We start from the raw sequence: 19,416 nt of genomic DNA on the forward strand, positions 1-19,416 counted from the left end.
CATTAGCCATGAGGAAAATGCCAATTAAAAATAATAAGATACTAGGGGTGCCTGGGTGTCTCAGTGGGTTCTGCTTTTGGCTCAGGTCATGATCTCAGGGTCCTGGGATGGAACCCCGCATTGGGCTCTCTGTTCAGAAGGGAGCCTGCTTTCCCCTCTCTCTCTGCCTGCCTCTCTGCCTACTTGTGATCTCTATCTCTGTCAAATAAGTAAATAAATAAAATCTTAAAAAAAAAAAAACACAAACAAACAGTAAGATACCACTTTACATATATCCTAATGACTGCAATAAAAAATAGTTAATAAGGGGTTCCTGGGTGGCTCAGTCAGTTAAGCATCAGACTCTTGATTTTGGCTCAGGTCATTTTCTCGGGGACATGATCTCAGGGTGTCATAAGATCGAGTTCTGCGTTGGGCTCTCCACTTGGCGGGGAGTTCACTGAGTTTCTTTCCTCTGCCCCTCCCAAACTCCCTGCACATGCTCTCTCACTTTCTCTCTCTAAAGTAAATAACTAAATCTTAAAAACAAATAGTGACAATACCAAAAGCAGGAAAGGGAGAGGAAAAAATGGATCTCTCATGCCTTACTTGTCAAATAGTATAACCACTCTGAAAACCAGTTTGACTGTTTCTTTTAAAACTAAACATGCAACTTCATGGGACTCAGCAATCATTCTTGTCTTTCATCCCTGAGAAATGAAAACTTACATTTACACAGAAACCTGCATATGAATGTTCACAGCAGCTTTATTTGTTATAGCCCAAACTGGAATTCACCCCAATATCCTTTGATAGGTGAATGGTTAAACCAACTGGTCCATCCATACCACACGATACTACTCGGCAATACACAGGAATGAATTATTCACACACTCAGTAACTTTGAATCTCCGGTGATTTATGATGAATGAAAAGAAGCCAATCTCAAAAGGTTACATGCTGTATGATTTCGCTTATATAATATTTTTGAATTGACTAGTGGCTGCCAAGGATTAAGGATGGGATTGGGGGTAGATAGAAGTGGGTATGATTATGAAAGAGCAACAAGCAGGATCCTTATGATGTTGAAACTATTCAACCAACATCTTGACTGTGTTGTGGATATGTGAACCCACTTAGGTGACAATACACACACACACACATATACAAGGAAAATTTGGGAAATCTGAATAAGCCAGTGAATTGGAGCAGTGCCCATTTCCTAGCTGTGTTTTTACACTATAGTTTTACAAATTATTACTATTACTATTACTATTACTATGCAAAGGATCTGTTTCTTGGATGGGGGTTCTCAACAGGACTAAAATTTTCTCAATGTCAAGGATAGCTGCTCTGGCTCTTTTTTTTTTTTTTTCTTAAGATTTTATTTACATATTTGAGAGAGAGAGAGCACAAGCAGGTGGAGAGGAAGACAGAGGGAGAAGCAGGCTCCCGATTCGGGGCTCAATCCTAGGACCCCAGGATCATGACCGGAGCTGAAGGCAGATGCTCAACTGACTGAGCCACCCAGGCGCCCCTGCTCTGGATTTTTATTTATATTCTCTCACACAACACTTAGCACCGAGCCCACCACATAGTAGCTTCTCAGAATTCCCTTATAATTGATGGTATCATCTGATGAGGTGGGCATGGAAGATTGTCAGGACATTTACCAACAGATACTTGGAAGAGTCTCAGTCATGGGTATTTCCCTTTTCCAAGGGCAATCACACCTGTTATTTACTGACATTTACTTTCAGTACATGCTCTGCACTGTCACACATACACATGACACGCACTACTGCGGAGACTGTGGTTGGATAGGACTTCGAGCACTGGTTCTCATAGCAACCAGCAAAGAGCCACTTCACATGTGTACTTGTAAAATCACCAAACGCGACTCAGACTTGCAATCCAGCTTCTGCTGGGAGGACGTTTCTTTCTTGGGTTCGTATTTTATTAGGCTTATTACGAAGCCCAACGTGGTTACAAATTCAACCCTCAATGTTGTTTAGTCTCAAAGGACCCAATAGAGCCTGTCTATAACCTTAGACGAGAAAAGGGTACACTGAATTCAGTTGAACACTTGAACATTTTCTACACACAAGGCACTGACCTGGGATCTCTAAACAGTGGTTCCTGTTCCCAGGCAGCTGACAGGTCATGTGGAGGGTCTCTACAAGTGCTGTCAGAAAAGACAGACTTTGGTATGAGCCGTCAGTCAGTGCTGCTATGAGGCCCTGGGACCTTGGAAGTGATGATTTCCTGGTTAGTGGTGGGTGCCCTGGAGAGAGGCACAGGTTTACTGAAATAACTGTGGGCTACAATGGTTGGGAGCCTGCTTGCCACCTCAGCCTGTCTCATCGGAATCCTCACTTCATCACTTAACAATGGGTAATATGAAGCCCATGTTCTGTCTTTAGAATCAGGAAAACATTATCAACCACCCAGAATTGGTGTGAGAAACAAAAGGTAATGCATGTGACCTATTTAGCACAGAGCCTAGCATACAGTAAGTGCTTTCTAAATGCTGGCTATTATTGTTTAGCTGGGGGGAAAAAGATGAACAAGACCTAAGTCCTCTTGAGCTGCTTCTATCCAGTGGTGTGCTAGACTTGCATGGAGATGGATGACAGAGGAATGGGATCCATGTTATTACAGACTGCATGAGACAAGTGTGGATCTCACTCAGGAGGCCAACAGATGCTTCCTGGTCACCCCAGTGCCATTCACAGCTGCCTAAAGCAGGATTTACTCACACTAACATCAGCTTTGGGCTCACCAATTAGTAGGACAGTGTGGCCTGAGCTCACTGATCCCCTGCCTGCTCACCATGTTTATTTCCTTGTTGCTGGCTCACCATGGCACTTGGCTGTCTGCAAAGCTGTGGAAGAAGTGTTTTGTGTGGGTTCCCCAGTATCGATGTGGCCCCAGAGAGAGGCCTGCTGAGGACCTATCATTACCACACCCCCTTCAAGCACAGGCACATCCAGCTTTCCTCTAGCTCACCACTTTTGGTGTGAGAACCATATCAATGCAGTTACTGTTTCTTATCTCAAGGAAGGGTCCCCATTTCCTGGGGGGCGGGGGAGAAGCTCAGGGAGGCAGAGAGATTGCATCTTGCAGCTCAAAGCATCTTTTTCCTCCCCGCTCTGAGCCAGCTTTGTGGGGTGCTGTGATACAGACAATGCCTTCCAGGGGCTCACTGTCCTGTAATCTAAACCACGTCAAAGTACAAATCCTCGCTGTGCCCAGTAGCCCCACGTCAGACCTTGTATCTTGGCAGAGCTGGGTGTGTTCCCTTCTAGCATCCACCAGACCCTGAGTTGTCATCCTCTGCACAGAGAACTACATAGAGGATCAGTCCCAGCTTACAATCCGAGGTAGGAACTCTCAGAAATGTCAGTTTGAAGTCCAAGTAAATTTTGCCTCAACATGGTAATAAAGAGTTATATTTTAGAAGGAGTAATAACAGAGTGGAAAGGTGTGCCATTTATTTGCTTTCTTGACTGATATCAGTGTACAGGGAGCATGATGGGGTCTGAGGCCCTCACACAGCCCACCTGTCCCCCAGGTGTGGGCAGTAACCATAGGTGAAATAGTTGTGGGGACACGGCAGGTTAAGGTTTGCCAGGTGAAATCTAGAAAAAGGGCAGAAGCCATTTAATCAAGTGTAGAGAAAAGGATCCTTATGAAGGGGGATCTGTCAGATAACCTGCCACAGAAACACTTAGGTCAGAGTTTGACCTGTGAATGGGCTTGTGACTGAGTGCGGGGAACCCTGAGTCCTCAGAGAAGACTCCAGCCTGCGTCGGTGGGATCAAGTGGGCTTACAGCAGGAACTGTGGAGTTCTCTTCTCTGAGCTGGGAGCATAAGGAGGTGAGCCCAGGGTCTCATCCAGCCCCATGCCACTAACGTGGAGACTAACATGTCTCACAGGATTCGAGACCCAGATTTTCTCTAGGTGTGAAGGGAGACTCCTGGTTTAGAGAGAACAGCTCCATTTTTCCTCTTAGCCAAAGTCCCAGGTCTAGAGACTCTGCTGTTGATCAAAAGGTAGCTCTGAGGGGCGCCTGGGTGGCTCAGTGGGTTAAGCCTCTGCCTTCAGCTCAGGTCATGATCCCAGGGTCCTGGGATCGAGTCCCACATCAGGCTCTGTGCTCAGCAGGGAGCCTGCTTCTTCCTCGCTCTCTGATCTATGTCTGTCAAATAAATAAATTTTTTTAAAAAAGGTGGCTCTGAGATGCATCAAAGTAGAAGTCAAGGCTATAGCCTGCACACAGGGAAGGTCTCCCTGCCCCTGAACAGCCTCTGAGGCCCAGGGCAGTTCCGGCCCTCCTGTGTCCCTCTGCTGGCCTTGGTGCCTGGAGACCATCCCCTTCCTCAGAGCCACAACTCTCTAGCTGCTGGGACTCTGCCAGTCTTTCTCAACCTGTGCTGAAGAATCATCAAAACTGCTAACATTGTTTTGATCCAAACCCCATTCTGGAGTTTTAATGTTCTCAGTTTGTTTTGTAAAATAAAAATCCATGCTCCTAGTGTTGGAAGAGTACTAACTAGATAGGAAAATGCTTCTGGGTCCTTTGGATGTACAAGGCACACTTGGGAAACAGAAAAGAGGCACAGTCAGAACAGAAAGTCACCAGGATGATGAAGATACCAGAAGCCATGTCCAGAAGAAGCCACCAGTGTGGCTGAGCAATGGGAAGACCAAGGGACATGCGGCACCAGACTCGGGGTTTGTTGGGTCGGAGGGGAAGGACACCAGCTCTTGTAGCTCCACTGTTCTGGGCACCAAACATCCATGGCACTCCTTTTCTGTGCCATAGGCCTCTGGATTCTTTCTGTCCCATCTTTCACTCTTCCTGTGTCTACACTGAATACTAACTTTCCTCTGGTTTTCCTAGGGTCTTCCTGCTCCCTGCAATGCAGCTCCCTTGCATGCACCGCCCTTGATCCAGGGTTTCCACCAGCTGCTGCCCGGGCTCTGGGAGCCCTAGGCCTCACAGGGGTCACGCTTTCCTTCTGTTCAGGCTGGCACAGGTGACCCACTGACCTACTTTTCTGTACTGCTTGGTGTAACTTAGCATCCTTGCAGTCAAGGTGCCCCTCCTCCAAGGAGTTGTGATGTTTAGATTCTGTGACAGGAAACAGGAGGGTAACGGCCCTGCAGATAAAAATGCGATGCCCCGAGGTGTTCACGGCCTCCAGGCGGGCTCTGTTTAATTGCACAAACATCATTTATCATGAGGCATGTGACAAATTCATCTGCATTTTCTTTCCAGCTTACAGCTCTGCATTCTCTCATGCATGTCCATTAGACTTGCCTCTCCTACTTACATATTTAAATGAAAACAAATTGGCTCATTTACTCTGAGATACTCAGCTTGACAGAGATTGAAAGTGTGTGTGTGTGTGTGTGTGTGTGTGTGAGAGAGAGAGAGAGAGAGAGAGAGAGAGTGTTGTATTTGTTTTTTCTCAAAGGGTTGGGATGTCTGGGTGGAATGGATCATTCAAAAAAAAAAGAAATTTCCAGAATGTCTTCAATCATCTGCACAAAACAGAGTCTGAAATTGCTCAGGAAAAAGCTCATTGATAAAACCACCGCCACAGACAAAACCAAATCAATGTGGCAGTCTGTTGCAAATGTCACAGCGTCACGTATTATTTATAAATTCACAAAGAGCTGCAACCAATTGAGGAATTACTTTTCCCTGCCTGTCTGAACTGGTTTGGAAGAAGACAGCTGCCAGGGGAGTAAGGCCCCATGCAATGCAAAATGGGGACAGGCTGAAAGGGCTGGACAACCAAGTAACCCCATGTTGGGGGGGGCAGGGGGGTTTGCCGGCCTGATGATGGAGGGCAAGCCCTCCCACAGCAAGGGCAGAAGGTGAGACTGGGCACAGTGAGCCCTCCTTACAGAAGGGATGTACAAGACAGGAAGCCCAAGCAGGGAGAGACCCTCTCCATGGGAGGTATTCTCCTCCTTTTAAACTTACTGTTCTTTTGGAATGATGCAAGTAACTGATAGACACCTAATATAGGAGAAAAAAGTTTCCTTTACTTCCTCCTCCAATCCCAATCCTTAATCCTGTAGTATGTATTCTTCTGGAACTCTCCATGAATTTACACATACATAAGATAATATGGCTATAATCTTACATAAATGGCATCAGCAGAATTTGTTAGAATTGGTCACTCCCTCTTCTTGAAGCCCTTTCTCCCCTTGGTTTCCAGCACCTGACCACTTTGAGCTCTCCTTCTACCTCACTGCTCACTGGTCCTTTTCCACCTCACATGCTGGGTTCTCCTTAATGAGTGACCTCGGAATGAGGGAGGGTCCCTGGCTCCATCTGGGACCACTTATCTACCTCTTTGATCTCTCCCGGTCCTACAGCACTTCATAGCACTTAGAAGATGAAGGTTCTCAGTATGTTTCTCAAGCCCGAAGCTGGACCACCACTGCCCACCTGACATCTCAGCCGGGACCTCTGACAGTCGCTGCAAACTCGTCCAAGGCAGAACCCTTGATTTTGCCCCTCCTGAAACTGCGACTCTCCTAGTCTATCTACCACTTACTAGTCACAGACTGGGATTCCTCCTTGGTTCCTCTTTTCCTTCCATAATCCGAACTGTCAACAAATCCCAGGGTCACTGCTCTCAAGAACCTCTCACTTCTCACCCAACCCCCACCCCCATGGTGGGGCCACAACAAAGCCTTGCCTCAACTATTACAGAGGCCTCCTAACCTGCTCACCCTGCTTCAGCCACCTCCAGAAGCAAGGCTTTTCACACTAGACTGAGCTTTTAAAAAGTAAAAGCAATCATGTCATGTCCCAGCTCAAAATCCTCCCTGCCATTCTCAGAACTGATCCAAATGGCCCTGTGTGGCTCACCTACTGCACCTCTTGGTCCCACTTCCAATCATGGCACAAGGGGCATAGACTCCCAGGAGGGGGACTTTGGTTTGGTTCCTTACGACAGCACCAGCATGTAGGAGATTCTCAATATATGTATTTCAATTAAATGAACTTGTTTTTTATTTTCCTTTTTGAACTTTACTGTCTGGGAGATTTTTTCCATATTGTTATATATAATAACTATCTCTTACTTCTGTATTACATTCCATGGATTTTCCCAGATTTACTTAACTGTTCTCTTACTGATAAAAATTTGAGTTGATCCACTTTCATAGGTGTGATTAACAAATAAATTAAGTGGAGAAATTTAGGAGAGAAATCCCAGTCCTTACATAGGAAACACCCTGGATGGGTTTCAGCATGTCTGGGAACTTCCAAAAGTGTATATGGGACTGCCTAGGTGTGTGAACATGGAAGTCCTTGACTCGGCTGGAATACTGGTTTCTTAACCTCTTAAAAGTTACAAATCACTGGATCAGGATGTTTGCTTAAAACTAATCCAGCCCATCTACTCTGCTGGCCCTGCCAGCCCCTAACAGGAAAAACTAACCAATTTAGAAGAACACTGTCATCAATCCAGAGACTTTGAGGTAGTGTGTTCTGGGTGAAGGGGCCAGAATTGGGAAGGGCAAACCTACCACTCCTCCCAGTGATCTATGGCTGACTCTGAACTTCAAATGGCCTCCTCTCCCCTGCTGACCATGGGCCTAAATGAAATCTGCCTACCTCCAGGGGCCACATAGGAAATGCCTTTATAACTGTAAATTACTATTTTGCTTTTCTGACTTCCCAGTTTCTCCATCTCCTAATCCCATACAAATGGTGGTATACAAAGGTAAAAAAGAGAAACACAAAACAAGACCGCGATGAGATGAAGTTGATGAGAGCACTATGAGTTCTTTAAGATGCAAAGAATCTCTGAAAATTCTGCCAAGGAAAGCAGATGCCCCCCAGAGCAGGGACCTTGCTGAAGGATGTGTTAACTGTGCAACTTCGAGAGACGCTGTCGTTTCTTTCGTGACTCTCAGCAGTTCGTGCTGCAGCAATAAAGTCACTTAAAGCATCAGGAATGAGTGCTGCTGGCCAGAGCTGAGGGAGAAGGAGATGATGTTCTATAGCAAGCTTTGAGCAGCAGGTCCCCTCCCAGTCCTTGGGGAGCAAGCCTTGCCCACTGGCGAGTCTCTCAGGAGACCCTTGTCTGTCTGCTCCCTAGAAGCCCATCAGGGCTCTGAATGTCAAGTCCTGGCTCTTACTCTGGACTGAAGAGTCTGGGTGCTATGTAGTTCTCCAATCTGTTGTCAGATATCCCAAGGTACCTTACTGACAAATGAGTGGCTTTGATGCATTGGGGTAGAAGAATTTTGAGTCGTCAAATTTGAAGATCTGTATTGTTAAAACTAATATTATAATAGAAGTTTAATACAGCATAATGATTAAAAGCACAGACTAAAAGCCAGACAACCCAAATATGAATCCCAGCTTCACACTGATTATCCGTGCTCTCGGAGGAGTTTCTTCATCGTTCTGTCCCTCAGTTTCCTCTTCTGTAAAAGGTCAAGATAGCGGCTCTCTGTGGCGGAAGTCCCTGGCTGCTCCCCCTTTTTTGTAATGGCAGAATTGTGGAGTGGCAGGTGCTGGTGGGCTCTACCACGTTTCCCAGCCTCCCTGGCATCATGGTCGTGTGACTTCATCTCCCACTGAGTAAGTGGGAATGATTGGTGCTGCTTCTAGATTGGGCCTTGGAAGAGCAGGTGTCTGCCTTGACCCTCTTGTCCTTTGCCTCTGATAGCTCAAGTAGCCAGGATCAGAGCAACTTTTACAAGGCACCTGGAGACAGTGGTAGAGGAGCCATCAGCCTGACCATGTTGCCTTCCAACTTGGAACACAGGCGGTCACAAGAGAGAGAAATAATCTTCCATCTGGCTAGAGCCGTTCTGTTTTTGTTTCTCTTTCTTAAAGCAGCTATTGTTATCCTCACTAAAGCCCTACCTCACAGAGGTGTTAGGAGTATTCAGTATGTTAGCAAATACAAAGGAATTAGGACAGGGACTGGCACAAAATCAGTGTTGTATACGTGTTGGTTAATATTACTGGTGATGAAACTCCTAATAAAAATCATCAGGCAATTAGGAAGGAGGGGCGTATGTAAAAATCACATGGTGTGTTTTGATGCTCTGTATCAATGAGTCATGATTGATGCTGAGGTTCCTACTGTCCAGCCCATAGCTCAGCACCATTGCCCAGACTACCCACAACTGGCTGGGAATACGAAATAGTAAAGCACATGACATTTTGGACTGTGTCTTTGATTATAAAAGTTCCTTATGAAGACTAAAATAGTGTACCCTTCTTAGAAAGTTCCCAAGAAGAGTGATTAGAAACTTGTGCCAGGAAGACAGGAATGGAGTAATAATTATCATGCTGGGTGACTTTCAGTTACTTAGAAACATGAATGTGAAGAAAACTGATATGCCACCCCTTTTCTAAATGGGACTGCATTAGGTTATTTGTGTCTTCTTTCCTGCTTGTCCACCCTGACACTGACACTTTGGTGGGTAAGTGCATTTCCAGAAAATGCAAGGTTCTCATGACCAGTGCAGAGCTCACAGCCCTTACAGCAGTCACCTTGGTTGCCTGGTTACTGGAGGAGAGGAGAGCTGCAAATGAGAGGAGCTGGGAGAAGGCTGTCCAGAGGAATAGCATGTAGACTACAGAACTGCAGGGTGGCCAGTAGCTTTTTGTTCTGATGAGTACACAGATCACACAGGCTTCACTGTGTGATGGCCTAGGCAGAAACAGCTGCCCACACTGTCAATCCATGATAACATACACCCAGCACCTACGGGGGGCCACCATGTCAACTGTACAGATCCCTGCTTTGGACAAGAATGAGAAATGCCTAAACTATTTCCAGCTCCCCTGGATGACAGCACTGACAAGGACCTCCCAGTCCCCAGCCCTGAATCTGAGCCAGAGATGGACAGCTCCCAGACTGAACCCGCGGTGGCTAGACAGCTGCCATGCCACAATCACATCCTGCAGCCCAAGAGCACTGTAATCCTCGAATCACACTGGCATTTGTGAATTAGCTCAGGAGGTCCACGCAGAGCTAGATAAACAAAGGACACTGAACACTGTCTGACTCCCTGCCTGTCAAGGGATTCCAGAGTTTTCCATTACCTGTGTAGCCTCTATAACTAATCAAGTGCCTGTATAATGTGGCTACTCCACACATTTGGTATGCTTGAGTGCAGGACAAAGTGCAGGGCCGCATGTGGTCACAGACCAAGGCTCTGGTTGCAGACAGCCTGCTTCTGCCACTCTCAGGTGATCCAGCTCTTGGCTGAGGTCCTTTCTTCTCTGAAGCCTCAGTATTCTGATCCATACAATGGGAACAGACAGAATTACCTAACAGAGTGTTGAATGGATTCAACATGAGGAAGGCAAAGTGCTCAGCATACAGTCTTCCAAATAGTATTTGATCAATAAATAGGGTGACAGTCTCAGTTGGATGCACCTTTTGTCCTGGAGTCATTACCAACAGCACCTGATTTCACATTTAAAAGTATCCCAGTTTGAGGGATAAATGATAGATCCTATCAAAAGATGATGATGGTGATGATGACAAGTACTAATTGGGTCAGGAGGCTAGTCAAGGACTGGGAGGGATCCCTGAATGCAAGCTTGAGCCACATGGCTTTGAGCCAACAACCAAGGCATCCTCCCTCTTGGCACCATTCATCTGTACCACGAATAAACAAAGTGATGTAGATCATCACACATAGCGCAGATCAAGTCAGATACTACATATACGACGTTCTTTTTGAAAGGGATCCTGTCCTCATGGAGCTTCTAGCCCCAGCAGACAAGGACAGTGAGCAATAAATAAGGCAGCCAAGAGCAGATGTGAGCAGGAGAGTGAGCAGAACAGTGCGGTAACTCCCCAGGGTGGGGAAGCTAGTGTGCTGATGCAGAAAGGCTCTGAAGAGTTCAGGGTGAGGCTGGGTTATGGAAAACCTTCTGAAGATAATCCCATGACTTTCTTTCTGATCTTGGTTTCTCTCAAGGACTTCCTTTTGTTTTCTTCTCAGCAAGGAGCCTTGCAGAGTTATCACAGCTGATGACAATGGCAAGCATATGTCCAGTAAAGCCACTTAAGAATCCCCAAGCAGCAGCCATTGGTTGTGGAGCTGGAATTAAGCACTGCATGTGCCACCAGTCATTCCTTTGCCTCAGCAATCAGTGAGGCTAGTGCTGTTGTCACCCTGTAAGGAGGGGGAAGTGGAACTTGGGAGATGAAGCCATTCCTCTAAGCTCTCCCTACTGGAAGGGGTGGGACTGGGATTTGAACTGGGTCTCTCCAGCTCCAGGGACACCAAGAGTTGTGTCCCATGGCACAGTCAGAATGGGAAGTCTCCCTGCAACCCAGGCTGGCTGCTGCCCCAAAAAGTCCCCACTGCCAGGGAATAAGCCAGAGAGGCAGGTATAAAAAGACCACAAATGCCCCACGGAGGGAAGTCCGGCCTTCAAAGCACAGTCCACAGGGAGACATAGAAAACATGGAGTGTCAGTTTTGTGGGAGTGCCAATCTGAGTCTCGCCCATGCCCCCTCTGGGAAGTGGGCATCTGCCTTACGGATAATAGTAATACTCAACATCGCCTGAGCACATATTGTGTGCCAAGTTCTAGGTTTGATGCCCCACTTGAGTTATTTCTTTTAATGTTCACAGGAACCCCATGAGGTGGGTGAATGTACAAACCCCCACCACCAGTCCTGGCTAGCTCCATCTCACAGGCAGAGATCCAGTGCCCAAAGCTTCTGGAAATTAGAGCCCAGAAGTTCAAACTCAAGGCAACAATTATAACCCCCTCTGAGTATGAAGTGGGAGAAATTCCTACCTAAGAGCCAGTGGGCCATGAGTGGTGGCAGGTGTAAGTCCTGAGAAAGTATGAACCTTTCTGGTCAGTTGTTTTCCTGGCAACATCTCAAAGTGTGTGTGTGTGTGTGTGTGTGTGTGTGTGATAAACATTCAATTCTATCAAAGAAAATCACAAAATGTGAAAATTAATTTTTCTCTCCAGCAGATAAACATCAGGGATTACAAAGTATAATACACAGGAAGGGGGTCAGGTTGCTGGCTTTGGCCTTGGAACATAGGAAGGAGCTATAAGAATAAAGATATGCTCCAATAAAGATATGCATCCAAGGAAAGACTGTGTCGGAGCTTCAATGTGTTCCCAGGGTGAAAGGCAAGGCCCCAGATGCGGAGGCACAGGAATGGGCCTCCAGTTTCTAGGGCCTGGGGCAAGAGGTATAGACAAAAGCGGGGCCAGGAAAGTCCAGGGGAACAGAGATTTTCTGGGCAGGGATTCAAGCACAAAGACCCAGTTACCTACTTGGCTACAAGTGGAAACTTAGCGGGAGAAAGGCAGGAGCCCAGTTGCTAGGACAGCTCCCATAGAAGAGCAAGAGGAATCAGACCCTGAATCCTGTTTCCATATGAGGAGCTCCTTCAGTGTCCCCAGACTCAGGCTGGAAGAGCTAAAGGCTGCACTGTAGGTACAGGTCATGGAGAGGTGAGGGAGCAGGGCTGGGAAAAGAGAGACCTGGCAGGTCCCACAGAAGATCCCCAGTGTTGGCCTGGACATTGTGCAGGTAAAATCCAGCAAACAGTAGGCCTGAACATGACTGCCAATGCACTGATTTTCAGACAGGCCCCCACAGTGCCCACCTTCTAGCATGCTTCTGACAGCACACTGTGTGAAATCTTCGAAAGTAGTTCCCTTGTTTGTACTGCCAACAAGAACTGGTTTCCCCAAAAGTAGGTCAGGAGCTCTTGGGAAACTTATGGATTCTGACTTTGATTTTTCCATCTTGAAGTTCAAAGAGCATGAATAAGTTCACTGGAAGAAAAAAAAAAAATGCTGACTTTCTTGCAATCTAAAAGATGTTTGGCATGAAGTGAACTAAAAACTGAAGGAGTTGGGGAAACCCTTGTTGTGGCCTAGCAAATACTCACCCACTGTTTGACTACTCTAAGGCATGGCTGTTTCCCTCTTGGGAACAGGTGGGACAGGTGCAGCCCTGAATACAGAGACCATGACACTGGATGACCAAGCATGTTCTTGTGCTGCCGCCCTCTGTCCATTCCCACTTATGGAAACTGCCTTCCTGCATGACTCACAGGAACAATTTATTATCTCAGTGAATATCTGAAGCCTCCTATATAATGGACAGGTTTCTTTATCTCTCTTTGCTAGAAAGAGGAAATGAGGGGATTCCAGCAAGGCGATAGGCATAGTATGACTGTGAGCCATTGCAAAGAAGCCAGGTCTTTAAGAACTAGGACCACATGTTGTTTATTTGGCAACCACAGGAGTATTTAGCTCAGGACCTTGTTTTCCAGAGTCAGTTCTTAATGAATAAATGAGCAAGGAACAAAGCTTGTGTCCTTAGAGTCTGGCAGAACAGTATCTGCCTATTGGAGGACAGGGTTCAGAATAAGGCACAGGCAATGAACGCCACTCTGCTTCTTGCCAACTTCAGTGGGCTTCTGTAGTTTTGGCCTGACCAGCATCCCCTCCACCTTCTTCAGGCAACAGCATCCTGGATTTTCCAGTGATCTACCATCTCCTCTCCATTCCAGATTTAATTCATCGGATTTGGGAGTGGACATGACTACACTGTCTTCCGGCAGCAATGTGACCTAACCCAGAAAAATCACAGAATCAAGTGAATGACTTATAATTTCAATTTTTGGAGGCAAAGAACTCCTACATTAAAAAATGATTTCTTTCAACTAAGTCCAGATGGCAATATTCATAATAAACTGCTTTCAATGGCACTGGCCTCTTGCCTTGAAAATGTTAGCTGATTACAGCAGTAGACACAGGTTACCATGTCCTCAGACATCAGAGAACATTTATACAAATGAATAAGTGGGAACAAATTAGATTCCATCTCATGTTGACAGAACTTCAACAGGAACAAGCACCCCTTGATCTGATTGTTGGAGCCAGCTCAGCTACAAGGAGATGTGTTTCAGAGTTCGTACAGGAATCAGGGTGGAATTTAGAATGCATCTTGAAGATCTTATTCTTCAAACATGTATATTAATGCAAAACAAAGAAAAGCAGCCTTATCCACAGCTTGCTCAACTTGCTGACTTTGGAATGAGGACTCAGAAAGTTTGTGATTTTGTCACCTGTGATCTTCTCGTTTCTGGCCAGGCCCGAAGCTTTTGGCTGGGGTGCTGACAATAGTTCAGTTCAATTCTCTCCCAGCTGGACATGGTCTCTATTGGCTCCATGGTTGGGAAGACACTGATCACTGACAATGAGGCCGTGTCATCATCTGCAATTGTTAATAGGACTTGCCAAGGTTGGCCACTCCTAGGTGGTGAGCCAGACACCAAACCCAGGGCCATCAGATTCTCAGTTAGGTCTCTTAAGAGTCACTTTTGTTCTAGGACAAGTGGCATTTGAGTAGCTCCTCCACTAAGCTGAGTGAGGGGGCAATGGGGTCATCTTCTGAAACAACCCTTGGTTTCAACAATAGCTTACGTGATTCATTAGGCCAACACAAGTATCACATGGGCTTTTTACAGTCAGGGCGGCCTGACTCTGGGGTGGGACCCAATTTCTTGTCTGTGCAGTGTCGGGCTGTAGGCACCTCAATTGGGAGGAGGTTCCCAAAATGTCTGCCAATATGAAGCCTCCACAGAGAAGATTCCAAGCAAAGGGACTTCTGATGGCAGAACACATAATAAAAGTCATCCTCATTCCTTGGAAATGTTTCAGAAATGGATATAGAAGCAGAATTAGTTTCTGTCCTTCTTATTGGAGAACCAGGCCTTTGGATCGGCCAAACTTCGTTTCCAGGTAAAAGGTTGCCAGCTTGGGACTCATTACTATTTATTGAAACCAAAAGATGACATAATTGGAGATTTGTCCTAGTACATTGTTTTCTTTTTTTAATCACTCCAGTATATTTTTTTAATGCTAATATTAGTCATCTCTAAATTGAAAACAGTGGATGAGGGTGCCAAAGTCACATTACTTAATTATCAACAAAGCATTGACTGATTTGTGAATGTTGAACCACCCTTGCATCCCAAGGATAAATCTCACCTGGTCATGGTAGATAATCTTTTCAATGTACTGTTAGATCCTATTAGCTAAGATCTTGTTGAGATTCTTGGTGTCCATATTCATCAGGGATATTGGTCTGAAATTCTCCTTTTTGGTGGGGTCTTTGCCTGGTTTGGGGGTCAGGGTAATGCTGGCTTCATAAAAAGAGTCTGGAAGTTTCCCTTCTGTTTCTACCTTTTGAAACAGCTTTAGGAGAATAGGCATTATTTCTTCTTTGAATGTTTGGTAGAATTCTCCAGGGAATCCATCAGGTCCTGGGCTCTTGTTTTTTGGGAGGTTTTTGATCACTGCTTCAATCTCATTACTAGATATTGGTCTATTCAGGTTGTCAATTTCCTCCTGATTCAGTTTGGGAATTTTATAAGTTTCCAGGAATTCATCCATTTCATGTAGGTTGCTTAAATTATTGGCATATAACTGTTGATAATAATGTCTGATGATTGTTTCTATTTCCTTGGTGTTAGTTGTGATCTCTCCCTTTTCATTTATAATTTTACTAATTTGGGTCCTCTCTCTTTTCTTTTGGATTAGTTTGGCCAATGGTTTATCAGTCTTATTGATTCTTTCAAAAAACCGGCTCAAGTTTCATTGATGTGTTCTACAGTATCCCTAGTTTCTATCCCATTGATCTCTGCTCTAATCTTGATTATTTCCCTTCTTGTGTGTGGAGTTGGCTTTTTGTTGTTGATTCTCCAGTTCTTTAAGGTCTAAAGAAAGCTGATGTATTCTAGGTTTCTCAATTTTTTTGAGGGAGGCTTGGATGGCTAAATATCTCCCCCTTAAGACCACCTTTGCCATATCCCACAGGTTTTGGACCAAAGTAACTTTATGTTCATCGGTTTCCATGAATTGTTTAAGTTCTTTTTTGATTTCCTGGTTAGCCAAAGCAAAGAACCAAAACTCACAGGAATTCTGACTTCTGGACCCTCCGGACACACCAGAGAACAGACCCACCTCCTGAACACACCAGATGTGCTCAGCAGAGATTTGAGTGGCTGGATGATGACAGGACTCTCCCCTTCACAGAAAGGTCTGCATGCTGCGTGACTATTGCTAGAGCTCTGGAGTTACATCCTCTCTCCACTCATCCAAAATATCCTTTCCAAAAGGAATTCCTCCTATGAGGTCTTTTGAACAAGTCCAAGGCTCAGAGACCCTACCAGAATTTACTGACTTGAAACTCCAATTTTATTTTATTTTTCATTTTCAGCATAACAGTATTCATTATTTTTCACCACACCCCGTGCTCCATGCAATCCGTGCCCTCTATAATACCCACCACCTGGTACCCCGACCTCCCACCCCCCGCCACTTCAAACCCCTCAGATTGTTTTTCAGAGTTCATAGTCTCTCATGGTTCACCTCCCCTTCCAATTTCCCCCAACTCCCTTCTCCTCTCTAACTCCCCATGTCCTCCATGCTATTTGTTATGCTCCACAAATAAGTGAAACCATATGATAATTGACTCTCTCTGCTTGACTGATTTCATTCAGCATAATCTCTTCCAGTCCCATCCATTTTGCTACAAAAGTTGGGTATTCATCCTTTCTGATGGAGGCCTAATACTCCATAGTGTATATGGACCACATTTTCCTTATCCATTCGTCCGTTGAAGGGCATCTCGGTTCTTTCCATAGTTTGGCGACCGTGGCCATTGCTGCTATAAACATTGGGGTACAGATGGCCCTTCTTTTCACTACATCTGTATCTTTGGGGTAAATACCCAGGAGTGCAATGGCAGGGTCATAGGGAAGCTCTATTTTTAATTTCTTGAGGAATCTCCACACTGTTCTCCAAAGAGGCTGCACCAACTTGCATTCCCACCAACAGTGGAAGAGGGTTCCCCTTTCTCCACATCCCCTCCAACACATGTTGTTTCCTGTCTTGTTAATTTTGGCCATTCTAGCTGGTGTAAGGTGATATCTCAATGTGGTTTTAATTTGAATCTCCCTGATGGCTAGTGATGATGAACATTTTTTCATGTGTCTGATAGCCATTTGTATGTCTTCATTGGAGAAGTGTCTGTTCATATCTTCTGTCCATTTTTTGATATGATTGTCTGTTTTGTGTGTGTTGAGTTTCAGGAGTTCATTATAGATCCTGGATATCAACCTTTTGTCTCTACTGTCATTTGCAAATATCTTCTCCCATTTTGTGTGTTGCCTCTTTGTTTTCTTGACTGTTTCCTTTGCTGTGCAGAAGCTTTTGATTTTGATGAAGTCCCAAAAGTTTATTTTCGCTTTTGTGAAACTCCAATTTTAGTCAAGGGAATCATAAGAACTAACCGATGCCAGTGTACCCTTCACTATAATCTCGTTTCTCCAAGCTTTATTCTCAGAGGCATTGATTTTTTTTTATTTTTTAAGATTTTATTTATTGGGTGCCTGGGTGGCTCAGTGGGTTAAGCCACTGCCTTCGGCTCAGGTCATGATCTCAGGGTCCTGGGATCGAGTCCCACATCAGGCTCTCTGCTTAGCAGGGAGCCTGCTTCCTCCTCTCTCTCTCTGCCTGCCTCTCTGCCTACTTGTGATCTCTCTCTGTCAAATAAATAAATAAAATCTATGAAAAAAAATATTTTATTTATTTATTTTAAAGAGAGAGAGAGCTTATGCAGGAGATGGGAGGGGAAGAGGGGGAAGGACAGGGAGAGGGAATGAGAATCTCAAGCAAACTCCATGCTAAGTGCGGAGCCCGAAGCAGGGCTTGACCTCACAACCCTGAGATTGTGACCTGAGCTGAAACCAACAGTCAGACACCTAACAGACTGAGTCACAGAGGCACCCCTCGAAAGGTATTAAAGCAGCTTCCATCATTAGTTCCTTTCTATCTTGTGCTCAAATTTACACAGTTTGTGCTCTGCAGTGACTGGTAAAGTGCTTGTGAGAGCAGTTTGTGCCTACAAACACTGTAGGTATGGATGACCTGCCTGGGGAACAGCAGAGACGGACCTGGGTGACCAGTCTCCAAGCAGAGGCCGAGAGTATGGACACACGGCGGGAGGGGGGAGGGTGGCACAAGGCGCTAGCTGGTCTCATGGCATCTGCCTGCTTCCATGCTTCTGGATTTAGCAGTTAGGTGCACACATCCCACCTTGCTTGCTCTGACTCTGAGAGAGTCAGGACTGTGTGAGGGCTCCTCCCTGTCCTCCCCCATCCAGGGATCGTGAACCCGCTCAGTGAAGAGACATGTCACTCTGAAGGTACTCAGTCACTACCCCACACCAAGACCAACAGGGTAGTGAAACATGCATCAGCACAGGAAGCACAGAGCCTGGGGCCTACAGTCCTGTGAGGAGCTTACAGAACTGGTTTAATTCCAATTTATTTTAAAGTCAGAAGAAAACATGACTATAAAAATAATGATTATAAGATAATGAATCCAGCCTGGATTATATTCACCTTTATACAAAGCAGTCATTAATTATAATTCTTAATATTTCTTTTATAGAGGAAGCAGCCCACAAAGGCAAAGGTGTCCAGGTATGTGAAAGCTTAATATAGCCTAAAGACCTGAAGTCTTCTGACTAGAGGAAATTCTAAGAAACTGGAAAGCCAGAGCACAGAAATGCCTTTCTTCTTCCTTCTTTCATTCAATCCTTTCTTTTTCTTTCTTTTTTCCTCTCTCCTTCCTGCCTTCCATGTGCCGAAGGGGATGGGGGAAATGTGTGCCTGAAATAGGGGCCAGACAGCCTGCTCTGTCAGGGAAGATATTGAGAGGGAAACACCTTACCCACCTCCACCAACAAAGAAGCCTGTGGGACACAGTGGAAGATGCCAGGTCCTCGCCCTGACTCCATCACTCCTCTGGTTGATACTGTTGAGCAACAACTCTGTGCGAGGAGCAAGGATGAGAAGGACCCGCCTTTGCCTTCTAGGCCCTCTCTGTTGGGAAGGGACAGGGAACAAAGAGGCCATGACAAAGCAGAGTGACACACTGCGAGTGATGCCATGTTCAGGTGGGTCTGGCTAAAGAGAGGGCTGTTTTCCAGAGAACAGCCCCCAGAGCGCGGTGATGGAAGGTGTGGGAAGGCCAGAGTGTGAGAGCAACATAGTCGGGTTTGTGTGTCAGAATACTCACGGTGTGGCCTGTGGAGAAATCAACTGCAAGGAGACAAACCGGAAGCAGGAAGGCAATTAGGGAAAAGGAGACACACCAGGAAGGAAGGATGTGGATCTGAATGAATCTGGAGGTGTCGGAATCTCCCAGTTTGTAGAGGAACCAAGCAAACCTGAGAGACAATGACATGAGATCTCTGAACTCAGATGGGTGGGTTGGCTCAAACCCGGGGTCATCAGGAGGAGGCGGCCTCTCCTGGAAAAGGCACAGAGAAGGGATTGGTGGCTCGGTCTGGAGTGTGTTGATTTT

The 19,416-nt window shown here is 45.7% G+C and overlaps 1 long non-coding RNA gene across 2 annotated transcripts in view; it reads right to left on the reverse strand.

Annotated features, from left to right (window-relative positions):
* Positions 1-2,329, reverse strand: part of LOC123391387 — a 71,958-nt gene extending 69,629 nt beyond the window's left edge. For both annotated transcript variants that reach the window (XR_006606080.1, XR_006606081.1), the window contains exon 1: positions 2,096-2,329. This is a non-coding gene — a long non-coding RNA (uncharacterized LOC123391387). The remainder of the gene's footprint in view (positions 1-2,095) is intronic.
* Positions 2,330-19,416: the final 17,087 nt, after the last annotated feature.

Source organism: Mustela putorius, unplaced genomic scaffold (genome assembly GCF_011764305.1).
Source record: "Mustela putorius furo isolate JIRA1106 unplaced genomic scaffold, ASM1176430v1.1 tig00000224_pilon_pilon_pilon, whole genome shotgun sequence".
Taxonomy (NCBI): Eukaryota; Metazoa; Chordata; class Mammalia; order Carnivora; family Mustelidae; genus Mustela; species Mustela putorius.